General features: G+C 43.7%; 1 long non-coding RNA gene across 3 annotated transcripts in view; it reads right to left on the bottom strand.

Moving 5' to 3' along the window:
* LOC103166216 overlaps positions 1 to 27,523 on the bottom strand; it is a 476,150-nt gene that overhangs the window by 274,535 nt on the left and 174,092 nt on the right. For all 3 annotated transcript variants that reach the window (XR_003756829.2, XR_003756827.1, XR_003756826.1), the window contains exon 3: positions 4,253 to 4,361. This is a non-coding gene — a long non-coding RNA (uncharacterized LOC103166216). The remainder of the gene's footprint in view (positions 1 to 4,252; positions 4,362 to 27,523) is intronic.

Genomic DNA, 27,523 nt, shown 5'->3' on the forward strand with positions numbered 1-27,523 from the left:
TCTCTGTTCTTCCTCCTACTTAGACTGTGAGCCCTATATGGGACCTGATTAGCTGTGGGCAGAAAATGTGTCTGTTTATTTTTATACTGTACTCTCCCTAGTGCTTAGTAGAGTGCTCTGCACACAGTAGGTGCTCAATAAATACAATTGACTGGCTGACTTGTATCTGTCCCAGCATTCAGTAGAGTGCTTGGCATATAGTAAGCAATTAAATGTAACGATTAATATTATTTTTTGTCATTCGCCTGGTGAAAATTGCCAGGTAGCAGGCCCACTGGCCTGAGGGCGGTAAGGGTGAGTAGCCAGTCTCTTCGGCTGAGAGGTGGTTTTCAGGAGGGCCATTGGCTCTTCCTATCTCCATTACTAACCTGATTGGGAACCTGGCCTGTGGGATAAGATCCACAGCCTCTTGCCCAGCTCCTAGTAGAGCACTGAGGATGTTTTCCCAATCTTCATCAAGAGGCAATCCATTCAAGTCAAGCTTTTATTAATTAAATGAATCTCTGAATGTATGTGGTGGGAAAACCTTTGGCTAAGGGACCCAGGACTTAGTCATATAATGAAAAATAATAATGGTGATGATAATAATAGTAATTGTGCTATTTGTTAAAAGCACTTATGTACTAAGTGCTAGGATAGATACAGAATATTCAGATCAGACACAGTTCCCATCCTACATGTCCCTGTCACAGTCTATGTAGGAGGGAGAAGAGATATTTAATCCCCATTTTACAGTTGAGGAAATTGAGGCACATAGAAATTGAGTGCCTTACCCAAGATCACAGAGAGGCAAGTGGCAGAACCAGGCTAAGAACTCAGGTCTTTTGACTCCCAGGGACATGACCTTTCCTGTAGCTCTTTCTATGCTGCTTCTGCTTCTTCATATTACTGTAGTTATAAATTCTCAACAGAAATACTTATATTTTTATTTCTCTAAGGCTAGATGATGAAAGATTCACAATGTCTTCAACAATGTCATGAGCAATTTTCTTTTTACAGAGGAAAGTTTCTACCAATTGTTAGAATTCCTCTGATCTGCATAGAGGATATTCAGTAAAGGAGAAAACCAAAAGTTGGAATGGTTTTGGTTGCTTCTTCCTGCAAAAGGTGCCTCTCTTCTCCACTAATTAGAAGAGCATATGGCTTGGATATTCTGGGAGGGAGACTGGTAATTCATGGGAATTCAACATCCAAGTAAGCTTACCCTCATGCAATAAGGATCAAAAGTCTATCTTTTTGCCAAACATTTATGCACACTCCTAGTCTTGAAATCAGCAGTCCGCGTTGCACAATCTTTAAGGCCAGGTTTACACATGTTACTTTCTCTTTGAACTTCTTTGTCAGATGACAGACAGCAATTTCATTAAGTGCTTACCCCAAATGATTTAGTACCACATAGATAACTCCATGGTATAACTATCCCATCATGCAATGTGCTTCCACTTTCTCTGCCCCTCTAGACAGCACATCTCTCCCAATCTTTGGACCTGGATTTCACATCCAATCCCCCTCGAACCACTCCTTCTTTCTTGAGAGGTTGGGAGTCAAACATAACTCCTACCACTTCAGCAGATTGAAGAAGGTATTTTGTTCTTTTAGAAAATCAAGAGGCTGGTGGTGAATTCTGGACTGTGGCATGAGAGAAATTTTGAAACATTAATTCACTTGATATAGTACTTTCTACTAGTTTTAATAAACCAAGAGCTAGATCCCCGCTGGTCAACTGGAAGATTGTCAAGGTTTAAAGCCTTATTAAAAACACATTTCCTTCAAGAGGCCTTCCCCTACTAAGCCCTCATTATTTCTTCTCCCACTCCCTTCTGTGTCACACTTGCACTCTTTATTCACTCATTCCTCAGCCCCACAGCTCTTACTATTACTCTTAATCTTACTATTACTGTGTCTCCCGTTCTAGACTGTAAGCTCATTGTGGGCAGCCAACAATGTTATACCAACTCTACCAACTCTGTTTTATTGTACTCTCCCAAGTGTTTAGTACAGTGCTCTGCACACAGGAAGCGCTCAATAAATATGGTTGATTGATGTATCACAGTCACCCCATTTATTAAGGGTATTCATCAATGATCTGAACCCAAATTCCATGAAAAACCCAAAGGGTATGGGAAATCTTATAGTGTATAGGTGCTTTAAAGTGGAAATGACCCAAGGCTGTGAAGGAAGCCCAGTAGGTAAGTCCCTCTAAGAGCTGTATCTTCAGGACACTCTCTGGTGCAGGATTCAGGGCTGTTGGGGAGACAAGCTTTGCTGGGCCTCAAGGCTGGGTGACGGTAGTTGTTAACAATAGTAGGGTAGGATGGGATGCTAATAATCAATTAATCATACAGTAAGCACTGCAGTAAAGGCTCAGGAGAGGCCACAATAGACTAGGCAGACACACTCTCTGACCTCAAGGACTTTACAATGTAGCAAGAACTCTACAGAGAGTTCTAGTTCTATCCCTAAAGACCCGGGGCTTCTTCCATTGTGGGGAAGAAGGGAGAATGGGAGAGGAAGAGAAGGGGGAAGGAGGACACAAGACCTTTAGAGTTCATAAAGGATGAAACTTCATCAAGAGAAACTAGCCCTCTTCTAGTAGCCGAACAGTGATAAAGAGAGCCTGATCATGTTGGAAAATTGTCCAGGGAAAATGTCCATTCCTTAGTATGCTGTGGTTTTAACCTTAAGTAACTTGCAGAAACCATACAATCCTGGCTTCAGTTCTATTTTCTTCATCTCTAACTAATATTCCCCAACTAAAAATAGTAGCTTCCTGCTTCATCGAGACCAGGACTGAAGGTCCTAAGAAACGTCAACACTGAAATATCTACTTTGCCACTGGGAAAACAAGTATGCAGTGTCTCAACAGAAATGCTGCTTGCTGCAATACTGTCTTTCTCCTCACGCTCGCACAACAGCCGTCTGGAAAGAGTCACACGCTAATATGGAAAGTGAAAAATATGTCCAAATTTTAATTTTTTCCTTTTATATTCTCTGAACTTGCTCAAGAGCCCAGATAAGGCAGCCAACTTTCTCCTTCTGAAAACTGCTAAAGAAAAACTCTTTCTACTCACCTGAAGAAAGTTTACAAGGGCTGTGGGCTTTAGCCCAGTTCCAAGGTGAGAAGCATAGTTGGTATCACAAGTTCAAGTTGGAAGATATGGTGGATTTTTCTAGTAAATCAGCTTCACACAGCTGTGGCTTTACAACAATTAGACACACCTTTGAGATTGAAGCCAGATGCCAAAAAAATGTTCCCAGGATAGAAACAATAAACATTCTGACATCATATACACTGATTTGTTTTTTAAAATTCCAGAGTTTTTGCCGATAGATTTCACTCAGATAAAAACTAGCATCTGGACCATATGCCTAAATGCTTTCTCTATGTTGCTGCTCCGAGCAGCTGGCAAAACATGATTTAGGACAGATAAAATCATTCTGACACAGACACTTCAGAGAGGTTTTCAGGACAGGATTTGAAAGATGCTTGAATCTGAAGAAGACACTAATAGCTCAGTGGGTGAAGTGATTCTATGCTATAATCAAAGCCAGGGCTTGAAGATGATGCAAAGAAAGGCTAAATTAAAAGATGCTAACAAAAAATGAGCCTCGGTTTCAGCAACTGCATAACAAATGCATTTAAAATTTACCCTGCTGGGTTGCAGGGATTTGGCACAATAGCTGAGCTAACAGGGACTGCGTCCAACCTGTTCATCTTGCATCTACCCAGTGCTTAGTATAGTGCTGGGCAGAGAGTAATCACTTAACAAATACCACAAACATTAGCATTAGCTAACAGAGATTTTCTACTCATTGACTTAAGTACCTAGAATTTGTCCTGTACATCACAATCTAACAATGGAGTCCAACTTGCCATTTAGAGAAATAGACACATAAGGAATACTACATACAGATCATATTTACAACTAACTTTGACCTCTGCAGTGTGACCAGAAATCCCCCATTTCTATTCAGAAAAATCAAACCAAAGCCTGTGGAACTCCTTAGGTCCTGATTTCCACCATTCTCCCTCTTGGGGTTTCACAGGTCGACACCAATTTACCTTGGCTGATCAGAAGCATAACATGAAATGGTGAGAGAACAAAAATCTCCCCTCATGATCAAGGAACAAAACCAAGAAAGGCACAAAAAGTAATTGAATCCCTGTGTAATTGCAATGAATAGGCTTAGAGTTTCAATACAACTAGTGCTACTACTGATAACAATAATAATTATAAATGCTTACACTTACATGTCATCTCCGTTACTATGATCTCCACCTTTATGAATATGCGAATAAATATTTATCAACTCAAAGTCCTCTGTGAGTGATCTGAGTCTCCAGTTGACTCCTGGAAAACCTGAAACATTAAGACAGTAAGGAACACCGAGTCAGTGGCAGGGTCAGGAACAGTGCCCAGAACATCAGAATTCTATTTCAGATAGCATTCGTGATAAGAACCAGTGGATTAAATTGAATAGGGAATAATGGTTTCAGTGTATCTAATCTCTGCTGAAAATGGGCAATTAATGTACTACTGCTGTCTGCAAAAAATGTAATCTAAACAAACTGTATAAAAATGTCCCAAGGTTATTTGATATGGATTCAAAACTCATTAGTACTCTGGTGACACTGTCTCAGGAAACAAATTGTGTTACAAAATGTTGTCTGGAAAGAGGGTAACATGGTGGTAATGGAGAAGGATAATAGTTTTTAAATCAGCAGCAGAGTGCCCAGAATCCTACTCCCCCGTCTGCATTGTCCCATATTCTCAGATTCTTCTTTCCCCGGAGGTGTGGGGAGGGGAGGATGTATAACTGAGATAGTCATTTTAAGTACTGAACAGGAGAAAACAATTTAAAGATAAATTGCTACTTTTTAGTCTATAAAGGTGTCAAAAGTCATAAGGGAAATGATTTCCGAATCATGCTCAAGGGGGAACAGGCTCATTATTGTTACTCCCAAAAAAGTAGCAACCTTGCCTAAAACACATAAAACCAATACTATCTACAGCCTGAAAGGGGAAATTGAATCCTTCTGATTCTATTTATCTATTTGAAGATTGCTACATTTTCTCTTAATTTCAAGATGGGAATTTGCTTAGTTCTGCAGAGAGGCTTGCTGATGTATTTAGAATAAATTTTTTAAATGATATGACTAGGATTTGGAGTAATTCTCCATTTTCTCATCAATATGCACAAGCCACTTTGTATGCTGACACTCAGCCAGATGCCTGGATTTCCTTCACATACAGCTGAAATGCAGATCCAGAATGTGTTTTTTTTTTGTCTAATCTTGCAAATTCTGGTAGTTAAAAGCGGATGGCTGGCTTGCAGCTTTGTCCTTTCTTATAGTCCCAGGAAGAGGTTTACACATATGAGTTGTGTGATAACTAGAAAGTCTGTACATATGCACATATATAGAAGAACGTCCGGGTTTGTTATTCATGTATATTATAAACAGAATATTTTGGATTTATCTCTGGGAGGCAGAATTGAAAGCTCACTTCTTTCTTCTTTCTGGCAGTTGTACTCTTTCTATTCTTGCAAAATACTGAAGAATTATCATTAGTTTATGACTGATATAATTACACAAATACAATATGCATTGAGTGTGTGTACAGACAGCCCACATACTCCTATTAATTTGTGTAATGAGGCAACCTAATCTTGATTCATCAACAAATAGTACTTATTGAGTAACTAATAATAATAGTACTTAATAAGTAACTATTCTGTGAAGAGCCTTGTACTAAGCATTAGGGAGAGTAAATCACACCCCTCTATCAGTGTGGGCAGATGAAAAACAAGGAGGTCAAACTCAAATTTGTTTCGCTACTTGTTTGTAGATATTCTAAGATTTGAGAGAGAAGGCTGAGCTATGGATCACCCCTAGGTTTTAATTACCGCATCAATCTTGTTCCCCATTAATAGAGAGTTAAGAGTTCTGGGGGAGGCTTCCATGTGAAGTTGCAGTTGTCAGTACAAACCTCAATCAGACCTTAAATCTTCCCTTGTGATGGGGCTCTCCCTGCCCACTAAATAGAGATGTCCCTGACATAGTGTACTAAGACCTTAGGCAGAAGTTTGCATTCTAATGGAGGGCAATATATCTGAGTCAATATGAAGACAGGGTATTTCCCATTAACAATAATGACAGTGGAACGGCGAATAAAGCAGCCGACTTCCATTTCCTTCGACACATGGGATGAATAAAGATACTGGATTTTATTCATAATTTTCTCTCAAATGAGACAGAAGCAATTCTCACATAATGAACATACATCTGAGCCTGTGCTTATGTGGCATTTTGGTGGAGATTGCTCAGTATTTTCCCAGGCTCTGATTTCTTAATCTTAGCAATCAGCATCAACACAGTGTCAGGATGCCCGATGAGCTTTTAATAAAATTTCCATCTAGCCCTGAGCCCTACCCTCAACACACAGGATCCCTGTCCTCTAGGAGCTAGCTATCCAAGAACACTTATTCGGCATTCCTGCCTGGAACTCAATCATATTTATTGAGCGCTTACTGTGTGCAAAGCACACTAAGCAGTTGCTTCATATCTGCAGGTCACCACACTCTCCCATCTTGGAAGCCTAGCTATTAAACAATGGTTCTTATTGAGCACTTACTGGGTGCAGAGCACTGTACTAAGCAATTGGGAGAGTATATTTAAGTACTGTTGGGTTGAGCCTGGGGTGAATAAAGAGTACAAATCCAAAGGCAAGGGTGACACAGAAGGGAGAGGGAGCAGATGAAATGAGGGCTGAGACGAGGAAGACCTCTTGGAAATGTGCCTTTAACAATGTTTTGAAGATGGGGAGAGTGGTTGTCTGTTGGGTATGAAGGGGGAGAGAGCTCCAGGCCGAGAAGCAGGATGTGAACAAGGGGGTCAGTGGTGAGAATAGATGAGGTCAAGGTACAATGAGTAGGTTGGCATTGGAAGAGCCAATTTCTAGACTGTGAACCCGTTGTTGGGTAGGAATTATTTCTATCTGTTGCCGAATTGTACTTTCCAAGCGCTTAGTAAGGTGCTCTGCACACAGTAAGCGCTCAATAAATACAATTAAAGGAATGAAAGAGCAAACTGAGTGCTGCTTTGTGGTAGGAAAACCGAAAGATTGTATGAAGCAAGGTGATAGGGTGCTTTAAAAGTGGTAAGGAAGGGTTTTTTATGCAGTAGGGAATAGGCAACTACTGGACATTCTTGACGATTGGGGAAATATGGACTAAGTGTTTTTTCAGAAAAATGATCCAGACAGTAGACTGAAGTGCAGACTGGAATGGGGAAAGACAGGAGGCAGGGAGGTCAGCAAGGAGGCTGGTGCAATAGAATAAGTGCTCGGATTAACGTGATGGCAGTTTGGATAGCGAGGAAAGGGTGGATTTTACTGATGTGATGTTGTGAAGGTAGAGCATGGATTTGGTGATAGATTGAATATGTGGGTTGAATGAGAGAGATGAGTTGAGGACAATATCAAGGCTATGGGCTTGTGAGACAGGGAGGATGGTGGTGCTGTTTACAGTGATGGGAAAATGAGGGGGAAGACCCATTTATAACCATGTGTGCCAATATCTAGCGGGGTTTCTTTATGGGTCATCCACCTGTGTCTTTGGGAGAAATTCTCTACATGTCTTTGTCCTTCTCTGTACCGATGAGTATACCCCCCTACATGGATGGTTCTCAAATCTACCTCTTTCTGCACTGACCCCTCTCCTTTGCAATTTCATATTTCCTCCTGCCATCAGAACATCTCTACTTAAATGTCCTGCAGACACTTTTAATTTTACATGTCTAAAACAAAACTTATCTCCCACCACAGACCCTGACTTTCCCACCACTGTAGACACTATCTGCTCCTAACTCTCCTCAATCCAGTTCATACTTCACTTTGATGCCCGGAATATTTTCCTAAATAAAAGTTTGGACCATATTTCCCCACTCTTCACAAACCTCCAATGGTTGCCCACCTACCTCTGCAACAAACAGAAATTCCCTTACCATAGGTTTTAAGGTTCAGCTCTCACTCTCCTAACCTCACGCCACTGATCTCATACTACAACCCAGCCCACATACTTCCCTCATCTAATGCCAACCTGTTCACTATATCTCCATCTATCTTGCCACTGACTCCTTGCCCAGGTTCTCCCTCAGGCCTGGAGGGCCACATTCCCCCTTCCTATTCAACAGGCCATTACTCTCCCCTTCTTCAAAGCCTTATTAAAATCACCCCTCCAAGAGGTCTTCCCCACAGACCCCTCATTTTCCCTACTTGCTCTCCCTTCTTTGATCCCTATGTGCTTGTACCCTTTAAGTGCTTGATATCCACTCTAACCTCAGTCCCATAGCCCTCATGTACATGACCTTGTCTTATGCTGTCTAGTTGTTTCCAACCCATAGTGACTCCATGGACATATCTCTCCCAGAACGCCTTCCCTCCATCTACTGTCTTTCTGGTAGTGTATCCATAGAGTTTTCTTGGTAAAAATATGGAAGTGGAAGTTTTACCACTGTCGCCTTCTGTGCAGTAAATTTGAGTCTCTCTCCTCAACTCTCTCTCATGCTGCTGCTGCCCAGCACAGGTGAGTTTTGACTTGTAATAGATTGCTTTCCAATCACTAGCCACAGCCCAGAATGGAATGGGTGTGCTTCTGCTTGACTCTCCCTCCCATAGCCGAGAGTGGTAGAGTACTGGAAACTCTCCAGGGGCCATCCTGAGAGGGAGTATGTGACCTTATACCCTGACATTTCCCAAATTATTTCCATTTCAGTCTCCCACTCTAGGCTCTTAGTTCCCTGAAGGTAAGAAATTGTCTACCAACTGTTATATTGTACTCTTTCAAGCACTTAGTACTTGGTAGAGTTTCCCACACTCAGTAAAGGCTCAATAAATACTATTGATTGATGGGTATGTAAGTCTACACACTCTAACCAACAAGGTATGCATCAGGGAACAGCCATGCTTGTGTGGGGGGGGGGCCAGCAGGGGTGTCACCAGGTGTTGGTCCAGGTCAGAGAGTGTCTGTGCCAGTCTGGCATGGGTGTTCTGTTGTGACCACATAAGCTCGTGATGTCCTTCTTAGCATATCCGTCTGCATCAGCGGGTCTCTGACAATATGTGCTTGTGGATGTGTCAGCACATGTGTTTCTGTCGGCCTATCTGTGTGTTCCTGTGTCAGTGGAATCCTGTGTCAGCAGATCATTGCATTTGTCTGTCTGTCGGCGTGGAGCCTTATTTGGAGGCTGATTGGAGTTAAGCAGCAGCAATGAGAAGCAACGTGGCCTAATGGATAGACTATGGCCTGGGAGTCAAAGGACCTGGGTTCTAATTCTGGCTCTGCCACTTTTCTCCTTTATGACCTAGGGCAAGTCACTTCACTTCTCTGTATCTCAGTTACCTCATCTGTAAAATGGGGATTATGACTGTGAGCCCCATGTGGGAATGGGACTGTGTCCAACCTGATTTGTTTGTATTGAACCCAGAGCTTAATACAGTGCCTGGCACATAGTAAGCACTTAAATACCACAAGTATTATCATGCACCTGGAGAGTTACCACCTCAAAGTCCTGCCCGGGGCCTATAGCTCCCAGCAGGGCAGCCCTTACCCTGGGTTGCCACCTCAAAATCCAGGGCACTCTCAGCCAGGCCCACCCTGCCACACCCCTGCCTGCTTCCCAGGTCCCGTCACATGCCCCACTTTAGACTAAATCCTCCTTTTCCTCCAAGTTTTCCCCAATTCACACCCAGCACCCCAAGTCGTAGCAACACAACAGCCTTCTCTAGCAGCCTCCCCTAGCACTTAGCAATTATACCTAGCCTTGGCACACAAAACACAGAGAAACAATTGTGCAATCAGTTGCTCATTCCGACTGCTCCATCTGGAAATATTTTTATGCCCATCTCCCCCATTACGAAGTGAGCTCCTTGTGGGCAATAATAATAATAATTGTGGTATTTGTTAAGTGCTTACTATGGGTCAGACACTGTACTAAGCGCTGGGGTGGATACAAGCAAATCGGGTTGGACACACTCCCTGTCCCACCTGGAGCTCAAAGTCTCAATCCCCATTTTACAGATGAAGTAACAGGCACAGAGAAGTAAAATGACTTGCTCAAGGTCACACAGTACACTCATGTGCTTCCATTGTGTTTTCCCAAGCACTGAGTAATAATAATAATAATGATGTTGGTATTTGTTAAGTGCTTACTATTTGCAGAGCAGTGTCCTAAGCTCTGGGGTAGATAAAGGGTAATTAGGTTGTCCCATGTGAGGCTCACAGTTAATCCCTATTTTACAGATGAGGTAACTGAGGCACAGAGAAGTTAAGTGACTTGCCCACAGTCACACAGCTGACAAGTGGCAGAGCCAGGATTCGAACCCATGACCTCTGACTCCCAACCCCAGGCTCTTTCCACTGAGCCACCTTCAAAAAGTAGTACTATTACTACTGCTGCTGCCATTAGTACTGCATTATTTAAAATTATACAAACTATTTATTAAAATTAAAAATGAAAATGAAAAATTATTTGCATAATTTTTCAAAGTGGACTGAAGTTTCAGTGGCAGGAGCTGTCAGGCAGCGAGGTACCTGGCTTCCCTCATGGCCCCGGGGGGATGACAGTGACTCCTGAAGCCACAGCCCCCACTCTGGACTCCCCCATTCCTCTCTGCTCAAAGGCATTGCTGCCTGTGCCCTCTCTGCTGCTGTTTCCTGACACAGGGAGCCCTCAGGCAGCTCTACGGAGGGTGAACCCCTGAATAAAAAATTAACAATGATTCGTCCACTTGTTTAGCCCAACAGGCAAAGGGGTGGGAGTGTTTTTGGAGTTGGGGAGAGTTGGGGGGTTTAATGGTATTTGTTAAGCACTTACTATGTGCCAGGCACTGTACTAAGCACTGGGGTAAATACGAGCTGCTCAGGTTGGGGACAGACCCTGTCCCTCTTAAGGCTTCACAGTCTTAATCCCCATTTTACAGATGAGGGAACTGAGGCAAAGAGATGTGACTTGCCCAAGGTCACACAGCAAACAAGTGGCTGAGCCTGGAACAGAACTGATCCTCTGTCTCCCAGGGTTGGGTTCTTTCGGGTTGGGTTCTTTCCCTTAGGTCACACTGCTTTGCAAAACCCCTCTTGAAGACTCCCTGAACCCTACAAAGTTGTTACTGAGTTCTGGAAGATGGAGTAGAAGCAGGAGCTTTTGCATTCACACTGTCCCATCAGAACTATGCTTTGTGATGCTGCAAGTGAATGGATAACAGTAATAATAATTATGATATTTAAGTGCTGACTATATGCAGGCACTGTACTAAGTGCTGGGGTTGGATACCCACACTCACAGTCTCGATCCCCATTTTACAGATGAGGCAACTGAGGCACAGAGAAGTGAAGTGACTTGCCCAAGATCACACAGCAAAAAAGTGGCAGAGCCAAGATTAGAATCCATGACCTGACTCCCAGGCCCATGGTCTATCAACTACGCCACGCTGCTTCTCATGGATGTGGGAGGGTGCAGGGGTGTGTTGGGGGGCGGGGGTGCATGTGTGTAAGGAGATGGAAAATCATTTTTTATTAGAGTCAGTAGGGAAATTAAATCTACCACACCCTTCCACTCTACCTCTTCTCCTTTTCCAGAACTTACTCCTTTCTAGCTATGTAATATTTACTGCCTCACTTTTTAAGGGTGGATGATGAAAAGACCACCTCAATCTCCAAACAGCGGAGGGAAAAGAAAAATGCTCTCAGCCAGATGAAGCACTGTTGATATTGAGAAAGAAAACCGTATCCTCCCAAGCTCCCTAGGCTGCCGCTGCGCCTGAGCACTTTCTGTCATAGGGAGGTGAACTATGCTCTCTCCCCATCCCAGTGCTCTGCCTCACACGAGCTGTAACTCTAGTCCCAAGGCCACCAAATTGGATCCTTTCTCAGGATGTGGCTTGAAATCAGATGCTGGACTCCTCTGAAATGCCCCTGTGCCGAGCCAGCTTGGAACTCCCCTGCATCGCATTTCTTTCCCCAGCAGGGCCGTGCTCCATCCTGGAACCACTTCCAACCTGCCTTTTGTTTTAAGAAACTGATGCTGTTGCGGAACTGGCACCTCAGGCTAACACCAGCACGTACTGTAACGTTGCAGCGGGGAAGAAATCTCTATAATTTCCTCAAATGTGTAGTTGTAACATTGCGACACAGGAGATTCTTGCCCCAGTGTCTTATCTTGCCATCTTACTGCTCTGATGTCTGTAGTCATGACACCCTGATGTTTGGTGTGAGCTGGCTCAAAGCATAAACCCCTGAGGCATATCTTGCCCCAGGGTGGCCTCACATAGCAGGGTCACAAGCCAGAAACCTTGGGGCCAGAGGTGCCCAAAATATTCTGGCTGGATTTGATCCAGGGGCCCAGGGTGACCTGAGGTTGGGGGGAAGCCAGAAATCTAAAGCAACATCCCAAGGGTGACCCAGACTTACCAGCAGCCCAAGACAGCAACAGGTCAGGCTTACTGGGTTAACTAGAGGAGTTTAATGGGAGATATGGGAATAAGTTAGAGGAAAACACACTTTTAAAATATAGAAACCTATGAATATATGCATCATCGATTTCAGGGCTAGCAGGGTTGATGGCGAATAGTAGTAGTTGGTGTAGCCAGAGCCAGATGAAATGAGTCTGGGATGGTTTCAGAAGGAGTTTTGACAGAGGAAAGGGAAGAAGCATGTCCTAGAGGAAAGAGCACAGGGCTGGAAGTCAGAGAACTTGGGTTCTAGTCCCAACTCTGCCAACTGCCCGCTCTGTGATTTTGGGTAAGTCATTTCAATTCTCAGTGCCTCAGTTGCCTCATCTGTAAATGGGGACCTTTTCTCCCTCCTGCTTGGACTGTGAGCCCCATGCGGCACAAGGACTCTGTCCCACCTGCTGACATATAATGATAATAATAATAATAATTGTATTTAAGCACTTAATATGTGCCAAACACTGTTCTAAGTGCTGGAGTAGATGCAAGGTAATTAGGTTGTCCCATGTGGGGCTCACAATCCTAATCCCCAATTTACAGATGAGGTAACTGAAGCACAGAGAAGTTAAGTTGCTTGCCCAAGGTCACACAGCAGACAAGTGGCAGAGCCGGGATTAGAACCTATGTCCTCTAACTCTTTCCATTAAGACACGCTGCTTCTCATATCTACCTTAGTGCTTAGAACAGTGCTTGACACATAGCAAGTGCTTAAGTACCATAAAAAAATTGATGATCATGACAACCCAAAGAAGTGGGGAGGAGGAATAGAAAAGTTGGTGGCTTGAAGCCTGAGCAAGTCATATTCAAAAGGCTATTATGGAGGCTATCTTGGCTGTAAGGAACACCATGGATAAGGATGTGGGAAGAAAGAAGGGTAATTAGGTCATTGGTCAATGGTTCTTGATTTAAAATTTAAAATTTGGTTTATGACATTGAGCCCAGGCAGCTCTAAGCTTCTGATAAAAATGACCCTTGAGAAAGGCGTTTCTTGTTGAAAGCCGAAGGTGGAAACCTTATAGGGGAGACATGTGAGGAACTTGATGTGGTTGATCCAGGTGTCAGGTAGTACGGCTTTAGACTAATGTTGTGGCTGTAGGGGTGAAGAGTAAAGAACGGATTCAAGAAATATTCAGGAGGACTTACCCAAGTGCTTGCTTCACCTGCTACCCACCCTGCAAATCTAACTGTGCCTCAGTCTCGACTTTCATTCCTCTGCTCACTGTTCATGCCACAGCTGCAGGGTTCATGGAGACAGTAGGCAACACGGATCAAACTAATAGGAGATGTTTATGGAGTCGGGGATGGACTCACAAATCTCTGGAGCTCTCTGCTCCGGTTTTGAGTTTAAAAAAGGGATGTGGGAAGACCACATTTGGTGGGGAGAGGTGGGAGGGAGTGACTAAGAAGATGTTGGGCCTCAGGTGTTTTCCATTGTCATCTGGGACAGTTGCCAAGTATGGACTCTCAGAGCCAGGTGACACGTTTGAAGATTTGGGAGGGGAGAGACTGTCCTTGCGGGTTGGGAAAGCGAGCATAAAAATAGGTCTGTGCTGGGAAAGCTGGCAATGCTGTCTTTACAAGGAAGTTCATGTGCATATTTTGGAGATGAGCAACCCTGCCACTGTATAGACATTAAACAGGTGTCTAGGGCAGGCTGAAGCAGGATCTCTTTCATCCTTTGCTCTTCAAATCCATATTCTCACCAGACCCTGGAAATGCTTGTTTCTGAGCATCTAGAAGTGCAGCAGGTCCTCTTCTGTACCTTGTCCTCTAGACTGTAAGTTTGTCATTGAGTAGGATTAATATCTACCATCTCTGTTATATTGCACTCTCCCAAGAACTTAGTACAGTGCTCTGATCACAGTAAGTCCTCAATAAATAACAATGACTTAGTCTGACTTGGATCTGGAGAAGTAGCATGGCTTATTGGAAAGAGCACAGAGTTGGGAGTCAGAGGACATGGGTTCTATTCCTGACTCCTCCACTTGTCTATGTGACCTTGGACAAGCCACTTAACTTCTCTGTGCCTCAGTTACCTCATCTGTAAAATGGGGATTGAGACTGTGAGCCCCACGTGGAACAACCTGATTACCTTGTACCTACCCCAGTGCTTAGAACAGTGCTTGCCGCATAGTAAGTGCTTAACAAATACCATAATTATTAATTATTACTATTATTTGGGGTGAAAAATCAGATGGCAATGAGGAAAGACAGGTGCATCCAAAGGATCAGTCACCCAGCTGGGAGCCAGAAGGTGAGGGATCGAGGGACAGGAGGCATGGATTCTGAACTCAGCACTCACTGGCATGCTGAGTGACCTTGGGCAAACTTTTCAACCTCTGAGACTCAGTTTCCTCATCAGCCAAATTTGGATAAATTACCTGCTCTCCCCAACTTAGATCCTGTCCCATGTGGGACTCTCGGTCTGTGTCTGATCCCCACAAGTTTTTCTAGTTACTATGTGCTAAGCACTGAGATATTCACTAGGAGAGGTACAAGAATATCAGATCAAAGAGATCATTCCATTCTCCAAAAACACATCAGGCTGATACCTTATAAATGATGGTTTAGTAAAAGAGGGCAATTCTCACTCCCTCATAAGAACCTAGAAGAATCTGTCAAGTATCCTTATATCCTTAGTTTATTTGGGGGGGGGAGAGATTTAGCTCAATAAATATGAACCCAGTAAGACTGGTAATTGAGCTCCCAAGTGTAATTTGCTTTAGTATAATCAATCAATCAATGGTGTTTATTGAGCACTTGCTGTGTGCAGAGAACTGTAGTAAACATTTGGGAAAGTACACTAGATTAAGTAGACAAAATCCCCACCCTTGAGGAGCTTGAAACCAATTACAGATTGAGGAAGCAACAGAGTATAAAGATATGTTTTGGAAACTCTGAGGGACAGGGGAAAATACAGTGAAGAGATGAGAGATTAGTCAGGGCAGGCTTCCTCGGGGGGGATATGATTTTAGTAAGGCTTTGAAAATGGGGAGAGTGCTGGGCTCTCAGACGGAAGGCATGAGCAAGGGTCTGATGGTGAGAGAAGTGAGGGAGAGGTACCAAGAGTTGGTTGAAGTTAGAGGAGCAAAGTGTGCAGGCTGGGTTGTAATGGGAGAGGAGAGATGGTAGGTAGGAAGGGGACAGTTGACTGAGTGCCTGAAAGTCAATGGTGAAAAGTTGCATGCAGAGATGGCTGGGCAAAAATTGGAGGTGTCTGAAGGGAAGAGATGTGCAGAACAATGTCTACAGAAAATGATACAGGCAGCAGAATGAAGTTTGGACTGGAAAGAAGAGACTGGAAGCCCTTTAGACTGTAAACTCATTGTGGCCAGGGAATGTGTCTGTTATATTGTAATCTCCCAAGGACTCAATACAGTACTTGGCATACCGTAAGTCCTTAATAAATACAATTGATTGAGGCAGAGAGGTCACTGAGGAGGACTGATGCAGTAGTCGAGGCAGCTCATGACAGGTCCTTGGACTAGTAGGGTAGAAGTTTGGAAGGAGAGAAAGGCGAGAATTCTAGGGATCTTCTGAAATTACAAGCAATAGAATTTGGTTACTGACTGAACATGTGGGTTGAAGGAAAGATCTGAGAGATGGATAATGCCAAGGTTATGCCCTTCTGAAACAGGGAGGATGGTGGGTTGTCTATAGTGATAAGTCAGAGAGAGCAAAGAGTTTGAGTGAGACCATGAGGAGTGCAGTTTTAGACATATTGAGTTTGAAATGTTGGCAGGAAGAAATGTAAGACTGCAGAGGAGGAGAGTGGTTAGGGCTGGAGAAGTATATTTGGGAGGCATCTACGTCAAGATGGTAGTTAAAATTCTGGGAGCAAATAAGTTCTCTGAGAGAGTGGGTGTAGATGGAGAATAGAAGGGGATCGAGAACTGAGCCTTGAGGGACCCCACAGTTAGAGGGTGGGAGGCAGAGGAGGAGCCTGTGAAAGAGCTGTCAGAGAGGAAAGGACAGTGTCATTAAAACCAAGGTTAAACAGTGTTTCTAGAAGGAAGTGGTTCAGAGTGACAAAGGCAACTGAAGTCTGAAAAACTATGAAGAGCAGAAATCATTGGATTTGGCAAGGAGGAGGTCATTGATGACCTTGCAGAGAACGTTTCAGTGGAGTAAAAGGGACAGAAGCCAGATTGCAAGGGGTCAAAAAGAGAACTGGAGGAGAGGCGGAGGAGGCAGTGGGCTTAAACAACTTGATAAAGAAGTTTGGACAGGAATGGTAGGAAGTAGATAAGGTGATAGCTAAAGGTCCAGGTATGAGCTTGGGATAGTACAACAGAAGCACAAGACAATTTCCCAGCCCACAAGGACAGTATATCCTACCAGCGGAGATAGATATAAAAATATTACCAACTGTGAAATCAGAATAAATTGAATGTTTGAGTACATATATAAATATATGTATATATAATATACAAGTGCTGAGGTTGTGGATAAATACATATAAAATTGCAAGAGGTGGATATTGAGTTGATACAACAGGGACTATTGCTATTAGTCAGTGAATGCTTGAAGAAGGTGAGATTTGATGAAGGCTGTGAATGATGATGATGTGATTCATCATGCATTTATCTTATACCAAGCCCTGGGCTAAGAACCGAGGTAGATTCATGACACTAAGACCAGACACAACCCCTGTCCCACACAGAGCTTACAGCTTAACAGGTAAGACCATTTTACACATGCCAAAACTGAGGCCTGGAAAAGTTCACTTGTCCAAGGTCAAACAATAGATATGTGGCAAAGGCAGGATTAGAATGTGACTCAGTCTTTTTTTTTAATGGTATTTGGTAAGTGCTTACTATGTGCTAGGCACTATACTAAATGCTTGGGTAAATACAAGATAATCAGCTTGCATGGTTCATGTCTCACATGGGGCTCACAGCATTAATCCCCATTTTACAGATGAGATAAATGAGGCACAGAGAAGTTACTTGCCCAAAGTCACACAGGGAACAAGTGGTAGAGGCAGGATTAGAATTTACATCCTGATGATGACAACAATGCTATGTGCTAAGCACTTACTACATGTCAAGCATTGTTCTAAGTGCTAGGGTATGTACAAGCTAATCAGGTTGGACACAGTCCCTGTCCCACATAGGGCTCAAAGTCTGCACACAGTAAGCACTTAATAAATACAACTGAATTTTACAGATGAGGCACAGAGAAATTAAGCAACTTGCCCAAGGTCACACTGCAGGTCCTCTGACTACCGGGCTTATGCTCTTTCCACTAGGCCATGCTGTTTCTAGGCCTGCCTTCTTTTCATGAGACTGAAGGTGGGGAGGGCTGAGGTCCAGTAGATTTATAGGGGAGGGAGCCCAGGCTGGAGGGATGGGGTGAGAAAGGAGAAACTGGTTGTGGAGACAAGAGCAAGGTACAGCTAAGGAGTGGGTGAAAGGTGAAACCCTTTGAACGCTCCTGAGGAAAGGAGACATGTAAATCTAAGGGATTATGAGATCTTATAAAAGTTTATGAAGATGCCCTCTTCCCCATGCCACAAAAAAATGTTGGCTGACTAGTTGGCTCTTGTTAAATTAATGCCTCCCTGGAACCATAATAATTTACCAAAACTTTACCAGACCGGCCAGGAAGATGCTAAATTTGAGAAGTAAGAGAAGGGTGGTCAAGGGGCACTGTGAGTCAAGGAATCAATGAGAAGTACAGCCAGATCTCCTAGAACATGGGGGTCTCTTTCTTGCAAAACCCCACATTAAGGCCTAAAATTGGCTTTAAGGCACTCGGTCACCTCTCCCACTCTTACCGCAACTCAGTCATCTCCTACTACAAATCATCCCATAAGCTTCACTTCTCTAATGCCAACCTATACCCTGCACCTCAATCTGATCCATCTCAACCCTGACCTACAAGCACCATCTGTCTTGGAACTCCCACTTCATATTCAACAGTCCACCACTCTCCACACCTTCAAAACCCTTCCAAAAAAAATCACCTCTCTTCCAAATGGCTTCCCTGACTAAACCCTCATTTCCACTATTTGCCACCCCCCTTCTATGTTGCCTATAAACTCAAATCTGTACTCCCTAAACACCTGACATGCACCCCATCCCCAACCCCTCTACTTATATACAGATCCTTATAATGTGCCATTTCCCCTATCTGTATTTTATTTTAATGTCTGTCTCCCCCTCTAAACTGCAAGATCCTTGGGGGCAGGAATTGTTGTCTACCACCTCCTTTTGTTTTGCACTCTCAGTCAACACATCAATAGTATCTGAGGGCTTATGGTGCAGAGCACAATACTAAGTGCTTGGAAGAGAACAGAATTAGCAGGAATGTTGCCTGTCCATAATGAGCTTGGTATTTATTGAGCATTCACTATGCAGAACATTATACTAAGCCCTTGGAAGAGTACAATACAACAGTATTGGTAGACATGTTCCCTGCCCAAAACCAGCTAAAAATCCAGAGAAGGAGAAATCAATCATTGTATTTAGTGAGATAGACACGTTCCCTGCTTAAAAGCGATTTGCAGTTTAGAAGTGAGACAGATATTAATATAAATAAATCATGGATATGTACCTATGTGCTGTGGGGCTGAGGGTAGGATGAATAAAGGGTGCCAATCTAAATGTAAGGGAGACAATGAAGGAAGTAGAAGAGAAAATGAGGGTTTAGTGGGGAAAGGCCTGTTGTGCTCTTAATAAACTGACCGTAGTTTTTACAAAGTGCTTTCATGGTTCTCAAATTCCATCTGAACTTGTGTGCCTTAGTTCAGCTACTCAAATGAGACCTTCTGGTTACTGAATGTCAACGTGCCCAAACGGCAGCCAATGAACCAGAATGGATCCTGGAAATAACTGCTTGCAGAGGCAAACTAGCCAGTTGGCACCCCCACTACCCAGATGTGCCAGGCTCTTCTCTAATGCTTGGAAATGTTCCTAGATACTAAAGAACCCAAATGGTTTATTTTGAAAATGCAGAACTGGACACATCTTAGAAATCCAGCCTCAAAACCACAGCTCTTTGGGTTGGGGCTGCACTGTGAAAGCGGGTATGGACAGTTTGCTGAGTTGGGTCAATTGAGCACTGAAAGTGGTTTGGGTAATGCAGACAGGCATAAGTAGAATAGTGGGACAGGAAAAATGATGTGAAAATTTTTAGAAAGTGTCACTACGACCACAAATACACACACCATGGTTGGCCATCCTTTTTGGAAGGATGCAATCAACATGAACTGTGGTCCCCATTCCAGGTACCACAAAGCCAAAGTGGGTATCTGAGCATCTCCACAGTGAGAGGGAAGGCACAAGGCTCTATTGCTCAGGCTCCACCATTTTAGCATTCATGGGGCCTGCACATCTCACCCAACAAGAGCCAATGAAATCTTGGCAGGACCCCTCAGACATGCCATTCTCAGCTGTGCTTTTCTCCTTTGTGTCTTTTTTCCCTTTCTTCCTTAGAAGCAGTATGCGTCCTAAAGAAAATGGTGATTTCACTTCTTACAGCCTTGCATCCTGCAAGGAATCCATTTGTTTACCAACCTGAGGTAAATACTGAGTTTTCAGAGTCGTGGAATTATAGCAAGCTTATCGTGATGTGATAGCTACTCAGATACAAACTGTTTGTTTCTATTATCATAAGGACTCTGCCCTTTAATTAGCATGACTATATGGCAGGGCTTTGCAGTTGGTATGCTTTCTCAGCAAATAGGAGAAACCTAGCCAAATCCCGAGAAGCAGAATAGCCTAGTGGAAGGAGGCGGGCCTGGAAGTCAGGCCCTGTGTTCTAATACCAGCTCCTCTACATGCCTGCTATGTAATCTTGGACAAGTCTTTAATTTCTCTGTTCCTCAATTTCTTCATCTGTAAGAGAAGGATAAAATACCTGTTCTCCCTCCTACTTAAATTCTGAGCAACAAGGCTCTAGTCTGTAAATTCCTGGAGGCAGGGAATGTGTCCACCACCTCTTTTGTACTATATTCTCCCAAGTGCTCAGTACAGTGCTCTGCACACAGTAAGCACTTGGGAGAGTACTGCATCAGCCTCCTTGCTAACCTCCCTGCCTTTCCTGACTTCAGTCCTTCAAACTGCTGCCTGGATCATTTTCCTATAAAACCATTCAATCCATGTTTCCCCACTCCTCAAGAACCTCTAGTGGTTGTCCATCCAACTCCAAATCAAACAGATACTCCTTACCATAGGCTTTAAAGCACTCCATCACCTTGCTCCCTCCTACCTTAACTCACTGCTTTCCTACTACAATCCAACCCACACACTTTGCTCCTCTAAATCAAACCTACTTACTGTTCCTCAATCTCATTATTCTCGCCACCAACTCCTCACCCCTGTTCTGCCTCTGGCCTGGAACTCCATCCCTCTTCATATCCGACCGGCAATCACTTTCCCTACCTTCGAAGCCTTAATGATGGTATTTGAGTACATCTCCTCCAAGAGGCCTTCCCCGACTAAGTCCTCATTTCTTCTTCTTCTCACTTCCTTCTGCAATGCCCTTGCATATGAATTTGCAACCTTTATTCACCCCACCTTCAGCCCTCAGTACTTATATACATATCTGTAATTATTTATTTATATTCATGTCTGACTCCCCCTCTAGACCTTGTGGGCAGGAAATGTGTCTACCAAGTCCATTATACTAAACTCTCCCAAGCGCTTAGTGCACTGCTCTACACACAGCAAGCACTAAATGAATGTTTGATGGATAATGAATATCACTGATGGATTGATTAAACTGTGAGCCCCATAAGAGACAAGGCCCATTTCTAACCTGATTGAATTTTATCTACCCCAACACTTAGTACAGTGTTTAGCACTTAGTAGGCACTTAGTACCACAGTTATTATAAGTCCGTTAATTGTTTATTAGACATATGTTTCTGGAGAACAGGAATTATGTTTTTTGCTTCTTTTGAATGTTCCTTATGAATTTAATAAAAGTTCTGCCCAGAGGAAGCCTTCAGATCAATGCTTTCGATCTTGAAATTGAAACGGTTTGCTTTGGTATCAATAATGATATACTGGAGGCACTTCATTGTATTAAGTGTTTGGGAAGCACCAGAGAAGCGTAAGACATGGAGGCAGTTACAGAAATACACACAAAGGAATCACAAAAAATGAAACTGAAGGTGCAATTTTTTATGGCATTTGTTAAACCCTGTGTGCCAGGAGCTGTACTAAATGCTGGGGGCGGAAAACAAGTTACTCAGGTTGGACACAGTCCACATCCTGCCGTGGGGCTTAGGGTTTTTATCCCCATTTTACAGAGGAGGTAACAGTCACAGAAAAGTTAGGTGACTTGCCCAAAGTCACACAGCAGCCACATAGCGGAGCTGGGATTATAACCCAAGTCCTCTGACTCCCACGCCTGTGTTCCATCCACAGTGTCATGCTGCTCCACTAAGCCACGCTGCTTCTAGGTGACCTTGAAGTGACTGGAAAGAGGCAGGGGAGATATTAAGGAGACCATGCCTAATGGTTTCAATTTTATCAAAGTACATAACCAGGTAATTAGGGACAAGGGATGAGAGGGCGAGAGACCAGGGGGTTGGAAGAGGGAGTTAAAAGGCAGATATAGATTTTGCGGGCATTGAGCATGGGAGTCAATAAGGATAGAGAAGTATTGTTGCTGGGCAGAAGAGAGGGCAGAATTAATGCAGATACCGATGAATGTGAGATAGGCGAAGTTGGTCTGGGTCTAGATTTCTGCCCATACTGCTCCACAGGTCAGGCACAGAGTTGAGAAAGCATACTGTGGAGGTAATCTGTGGCTGGGGGAGGGAAGGTATGAGATCGGCGAAGGGGCTGGGGAGTGAGGGAATTGAGTTCAGTTGAGAAGGCGGTGATGAAGGTATGGTTTTGTGTCTCAAGAGTAGGTAGGTAGGGTATGCAGACCAGATGGAGCATGATTACTTTAAAAGACTGGGGGGTGGGGTCAAAAGATCAGAGGTCTCCGGGGTGGGGTGGGGGGGGAACAGGACAGATTTGCAGGGAAGGGGGTGTACGGGAGACAAGGCAGGTCAGGAGGTTGGGGTCACTTGCTATGTATTCAGCCCATCAGATCAACCTGAGCTCTGCACCTGTCTGTTACCATTGTTGAAGTGAAGATAAATAAAATAACCACCACACTTCTGGATACTGTTGAAGTGAAGACAAATAAAATAACCACCACACTTCTGGATACCAGGCCCTTCTCAGTTCACAACCAGGTCTTAAAGAGAATGCCCAGAAGCACTGGTCCTATTAAACATGATCTGGGGGAACGAGCCCAGGTCTAAGAGTCAGGAGACCTGGGTTTTAGTTCCAGGTATGTCTCAGGTCTGCTGTGTGACCTCCAGCAATTACTTTAACCTCACTGAGCTTTCAATTGCCTCACCTGTAAAATCTCTCTCTCTACACCCAGGGATATCGGAAAACCAATCGCTTTAGGCAAATAAAAGCACTATACAAAGGGAAGGAATTGCCTTTATGCTCAATGCCAACTCAGCATTCATAAAGATGCATTTTTATTTTTGGTGGAGCAACCTAAACAGTGCCACACACCCTATGGGGGCTCCAAAAATTCTCAATAATCACAAGCAAAGAATGATTGCCAACATCAAGTCAATATATCTAGGAAGGTAGGGAAGCAATCCTAGAAGTCCAGAACATTTTTTTTCATGGGATGATAAAGTTTTTATAATGAACCTGTCAATTTCATCTGGCTCATCAAGAAGCTAGAAGGATGCTGACATCCACCTGGTTTATTACCCAAGCTGAAGCCATTCCAATTTCAATCAATGGTATTCTCTAGTGCCTGAGCACAAACCACTGCAATGAGCACCTGAGAGAATACAGCAGCAGCAAACACATGTTCCTTGCCTTCAGGGAGCTTACAGCTTAATTAGGAGTTTGAAATCTAATGATAAATGCCAATACACTACAGCAATGCAGACAATGCTCTCATCTCACAGTTGGGATTTCAGCCCCATTCTGTGAACCTGGCCTTTGGGATTTCTCCAAACCATCCAACCCACTGGAATCCACATTGTTGACCTCATTTTCAACCTGGCACTACTAGTCACACTCCACTTTCCCTGACTGTCTGTCATCTCCTCCAAGGAGGAATACAGATCTTTCTGATCTCTTTCCAAGATTTGAGACCAGCAATATCAAATTGCATTATTAAAGGGTCTGTCCTCTCAGACACTTCAATCGGAGTTGCCCAATAGAAAGATAAAAAATGAAGGCCAGGCCACTGTTGGGACCTCCAGAACATCTTAGCAAGAACTGAAATGGGTGAGAGAGGAATTGGTTCTCTGACTGGAGAGAAACCTGAAATGGGGGGGGTGGAGGGGCTCTCCACTGGGGAATCTGGCTTTACAAGGAAGCTATTTGTTACACATAGCTGATGTGATGAGGAATGTGCCTGATCTTTTTTTAAATACCATTGGTAAGTTGTCTGGGAATCTGACCATTAGCCTTTTAATTTTCTTTGTTCTCCAAATTAATATCATAGTGACAGGAAGAAAAATGCATTTGAGGAGAATAAGGACAGATTTTCACTAGATAATGCTGGATTCATTTATTTACTGAGCATTATTCTGCACATTTCTCCCTGTGTGTGTTTCTTGCATATCAACAGACTATTAGAAAAGGGCAATATCTCAGAGAGTAACGTAGTTCCAGCGGGCTGAAGCACTAGTATTTGGAAGACAAGGGAAAGAAAAATGTCTATCCTGACATCTTTCCGAGGGAATTTCAAACTTTGTGTTCTTTTAAATAACAACCACCCAAAAAAACCCAAACCATTATTTGAGCTGTTTTGGCTTTTGGCACCAGAGCTAGTGTATGGTGTAGTGGAAAGAGCACACAGGTTTTGGTGTCAGGGGGCCTGGGTTCCAGTCCCAGATCTTACATTGGCCTGCTGTATGACCTTTGACAAGTTGCAATCTCTCTAGGCCTCAATTTCCCCATAGTTACAATGGAAATAACAAGACCTGATTCTCCCTATCTCCTAGGGATGTTGTGAGGACTATAAGAGATTAAGATAGTAAAAAAATAAAGGTGCTAGACAAAGTCAAAGTATTAACCTAAATATCACAGAGACAGAGTTATAAGTCAGATCTGGGTTGAAGTCCAAAAGAACTTTCCCCTTTAAACCATCAGAAGACAGAGAGGCTGAGAAAATGGAATACAAATGTGCTTGTACAGACAGACACACACACACAAAAGAAAAAGGTGAGACTGCTATTTTCACAGCATACTGTGCTTGGAATCATTCCAAACGCCATCAAGGAGGCAGCCTCCTCTGATACATCAAAGAAAGAAATGGAACTGATCAACCTTACCCCACACTTTACACAACACACACTTAATCTTGTGGTGTATAATACCACAACAATGAGTCACTGGCCCAAGCCTGAGGCCTGTCCACACAGTGGGATTAAAAAAAAAAAACCAATCTCAGACATCTGTTGCCTAGGACGCTCTTTCCAAACTGTGTTAAAACAGGGTCATAAAAACCATCACGGGACAAAATGAGTTATGGGCCGCTTTACCTGGTCACAGCCACAGCCACCAAACAGAGCTATAACTCACTCTGCCCCAGCCACCCCACCGTTTTTGTTGCTGCATTTTATTTCACCCCAAGAAGACCCCTCAGACAAGGGAGGACTGGCAGGGCTTTCTCCTGACAGCCAACACAAAGAACCCATAAGGCAACTCTGGCAGGAAATGGAGAGTGGTTTCAGTACAACCCACCTTGGGGACCTGTTTCAGTCAGAAAGCATGCTGCGATTTAATGCGTGAGCTCACTTGCAAGTAATAATCCAGCTAGTTGGAAAGGAACCTCACCCTCTAACCTCCACCCTCACCCTCGCTATCCTGGGTAAAGGTGCCTGAGGTGGAGAGAGAGAGAGGAGAATATGGGGTTAAAGGTGGAGGTGCTTCCTTTTTGGGAAAAGCACTCTCCTTTCCTTCCCTCTTCTCATAACCCTCCATCACACACCCCTGAACTCTTCTGGGAGGCTCAGGGACTTGGCTGCTCTGAGTTGGTAGACTTTTCCCCACCCGGCTATCCAGCAGTCTGAGCAGGGACAGAAGAAACAGTGGAAACCTTTGGTTTCATTCTGCTGGCAGACCAACGAATTCTGTGATTACAGTGATCTGGGGGCTACGTCTTGGCTGGGTGTACCGGCAAAGGCTCTCCTCAGCACATAGATAAATACACAGGCTCTTACTCATTCATTCCCGATTTGCATTTATCATGTCTCCTTTCCACATAAACTTTCTCAAGGCAACCTGCATTTAAATCCTTTCCCACAAGCCGTTCCAGGGTCCAGCTGAGTTCTAATTTTCCTTTTCGCTGGAGGCTTAATTTCTTCCTCCTGGGGCCCCAAATCCAATCAGATTAGGGTTTTTGTTTTTTTTTTTTTTTGTGGTGCAATCTTGGCAGGAACCCTGGAGACTGCTCCAATGCCACCTCATAGACCTCTGCTGGTGAGAAAGAAAGCAATAAAAGTCCAATTTGTCCATTTACAAATGCCAATCATGTCCCAACCCCAGCCATTCCCTGGACTTTAGAGAAATCCAGTCAACCGAACTGCTTCCGCAGGATTGAAAGCACCTATGGACTCTCTGGGGCACAACCCTGACCTCCTCGAAGCCCTGGTAACCTACCCAGAGGACACTAGGCCTCAGGGGCCTCATTAACTTTGAGGTCAGGCTGGACCCATGTGCTTCTGGATCAAGACTTGGGGGGGAAAACTAGAATAAAACCTTAATTGTAGATTCCACTGTGGAAATAGAACCCTATAGAGTTGGAGGTGGAATGAGGGCACTCGAGAGTACCTGTGGCCTAAGGTATAGGTGGTATAGTGCAGTATAATGAAAAGAGCCTGGAACCAAGTGTCAAGAGGCTTGGCTTTTAATTCCAGCTCTGCCTCTGACCTGCCGGTGACTTCAAATTCCTCATCTATAAAATGGGGATAATAATCTGTGTCTCTCTTTACCTCACAGGTATGAAGCAACTCATGAAAAAGTTATTTGGGGGAGGGAAAAAAAAGCACTAAAGAAGTTCAAGGCCTAATTGTTATCAGAACAGAGGCTTGGAAAATTTCAACCCCACAATTAGGTCCTATGCTAGCTCTGCCCTTGGAATCCCTGCTGGGCGATTCTTCCCACCCCAAATTCAGGAGAACAGCAGAAATCACAGTCTAAAAGAAGCACAATGAGTGATTCATTCCATCCAGGGAGACGGCATGGTGCAGTTGAAAGAGCCTGGGTCTGGGAGCTAGAGGACCCAGGTTCTAGTCCCAGCTCACCCCCAAACTGGGATGAGTCATTTAATCTATATGCCTCAGTTTCCTTATCTGTACAATATGGATAATAGCAATAGTGAACTTTCCCTACCTCACAAGGATCTTATGATGACAAAAAACAGGGAAGGTGAAAGTGCCTTTCAAATAAAAGTGCTCAACGAAGACAGACCCATTCAGAATCCAGGAATGGATCAAATCTTTACCCAAGGAATGAAATTCCTGAGAGTCAAACAAGTGAGTCCTACTTGTCCCTGATTAAGGAAGGAATAGCCATGAGCGAAATCAGCGGCTCTGAACTGAAAGCGTCGCTCTTCAAAAATTGTCTGTGGTATTGATTTTCCCTAGGATCTTTGTAACTCGGTGCTAATCTTCTTGCAGTCATAATTTACCTCTTACGATAACATCTTAGAAACATGAAATATAGTTTTCCCTTGTGTTACTCACATCATCACCCTCACTGGGGCATAAGGGGCCACTTTACAGTTAGAAGTGAGGTAGTTCTCCCAGTGTTTCATTCCTGGTATCCTCCTGTAACATGAGTAAATTGAGGCATATAGAATTGCACATTATCAGCCCAGGTCTGAGTCATGCCTTGAATTCTTGATTCTCCTTTACATTTTGAATTGGTGTAGACTGGTTTTCTGTTCTGGATATTCCCTAAATTTATCCTGTCTTCCTACTTCACGATAGTTATCTCACTTGAACTGATCCCCAACCACATA

Source organism: Ornithorhynchus anatinus, chromosome 1, assembly GCF_004115215.2.
Source record: "Ornithorhynchus anatinus isolate Pmale09 chromosome 1, mOrnAna1.pri.v4, whole genome shotgun sequence".
Taxonomy (NCBI): domain Eukaryota; kingdom Metazoa; phylum Chordata; class Mammalia; order Monotremata; family Ornithorhynchidae; genus Ornithorhynchus; species Ornithorhynchus anatinus.